At 35.5% G+C, this 2,077-nt stretch overlaps 1 protein-coding gene across 1 annotated transcript in view; it reads right to left on the reverse strand.

The window, feature by feature from the left end:
• LOC106457080 overlaps positions 1–2,077 on the reverse strand; it is a 135,101-nt gene that overhangs the window by 73,390 nt on the left and 59,634 nt on the right. The window lies entirely within an intron of this gene.

The following is a 2,077-nucleotide window of genomic DNA, read 5'->3' on the forward strand; positions in this document are numbered from 1 at the left end:
CGTTAGTTTCTAAAATAAATTCATAAATAAACGTTTGTCCTTAAAACTATGTGTGTGAAAATACTCTTTATCCTGCTGGCCTAACTATATCTAGAATATCAGACGAAATGGGAAGTACGTATGTATGAAGTCGATTACTGAAATGTGGCGGGGGGGGGGGAGCCACTATACCACAAATTCCTAGCCTGGATATCAAGAGACATATAAATGTAGCGTTGCTCCAAACCCCTATATAACAGGTAAATGTGTATTAATTACTATTAAAATGAAGAAAACAATCTCCACTGTGATTTCTAGCCTTGCGTTACTTTTATCAAAAGTTACTTATATGAAATAATGACTTCAAACATATATTAATTTATTTTCAATACATCTTAGTCATTTACTGGAATTGCAGTTACAAACGAAAACGCAGAGAATCTCGCAATGATTTCACACATACACCACATACACACATATATATTAGTTAATAAACCTGTTTTGTACTAAAGGCATAAATAAATTAATAAATAGTGACCCAATTTAGAAAGACCTCAGCATCATTTGTAGCTCTTAGCAGTTACTAGATCTGTATAAGAAATCAGAAAAATAATTCAACTTAAAAACCAAAAAGTTTCTTCCATAGGCAAATTTTTATTAGGTTTCTATAATATAAGTAAACCTGAACTGGATAGACACAAGCTAGGTAAAATTCTACAAGATAGCGCTATTAATAGACTCTATCGTCCATCTGTCGGTGTAAATATTACACATACAATTGTTTGTTCATCCGAACAACACTTTGGGACCACGGTGGGTTAAACGGCCCGATCAGAAACCCTAACGGCTCAGGTGTAGTATTCAATTTTGGACTGCAGACCAAATAGATGGCAACCTGTCAGCAGTACGCATCACTTGAAGCAGATACTCTTGACCGAATAGTAGATTGATTGTCACTATTATAGTGCATCTACAGATAAAAGTTCGAAGTGTGTTTAGTAGTATAATATATCGAGTCCGAGACCTTCGCATCCCCAGGTCTACACATTAACCATAGAGTCTGTTCGGGCCTTATAGTATTTAATAGATATAAAAGATCCAACTTGCAAGAACGAAACCTTGGACACTAAATGTTGATTATAGTTACACAAGCAAAACAAAGAGCTCGCAAACATTTTTAATACCATATTCCCAGACACTAATAATACACAAAGTTTTTAGACTTTGTTATTCCTTTTTGTTGGGCCTGACGTGGCCTGGTAGTTAGGGCACTCGACTTGCGGGTTTCGGGTTCAAATCCACGTCAAAGAACACACTTTCCCTTTCAGCCGTGGGTGCATTATTATGTTACGGTCAATCCCACTATTAGTTTAGTTTATTTGTTGAATTTCGCGCAAGGCTACTCGAGGGCTACTTGCGCTAATCGTTCCTAATTTTGACGTGATAGACTAGAGGGAAGGAAGCTAGTCAACATTACCTACCGTCAACTTTTGGACTAGTCTCTTATCAAGGAATAGCGGGATTGACCGTCTCATTATAACATCCCCACGGTTGAAAAGGCGAGCATGATCGGTGACAAAATGGATTGTAATTATTACTACAGGTAGGGATTTTCTTACAACATGCGGAATACTTACGTAGTAAAAGGGTTGGATTGTGGCCCCCATAGATTCCAATAAAATGTCTTTTACAATGATGTATATCGTAGTAGATCTATTGAGAAATAATTTTAACAGCTGTCAACAATCCGACAATACAAGTATCCAAAACACCATGAAATGAAAAGTTATGGGGATTTTTTTATTAGTGCAGAGCATTTACAGTTTCAGTGTGTTAATGTTTCCACTAATTTAACGTCATTTTTTGGATAACAAATAGAAATATAACAAGTGGCACCTTAATGAGACTTATTATTTAACGGTCAACATTTACTACAATAAAATCAGTATTTTACTGTGCTTGTGCATCAGTACCCTGTAAGATTTCATCTAGAACTTTCTTCCAGTATCAAATATTATTTATTGTTGAAAGATTAATTTTCGGTGTGTAACTTTCGAGATCTTTATTGGTGGGCCCTTCGTTTTTTTTTTTTTTTTTT

This window comes from Limulus polyphemus, unplaced genomic scaffold (genome assembly GCF_000517525.1).
Source record: "Limulus polyphemus unplaced genomic scaffold, Limulus_polyphemus-2.1.2 Scaffold290, whole genome shotgun sequence".
Taxonomy (NCBI): domain Eukaryota; kingdom Metazoa; phylum Arthropoda; class Merostomata; order Xiphosura; family Limulidae; genus Limulus; species Limulus polyphemus.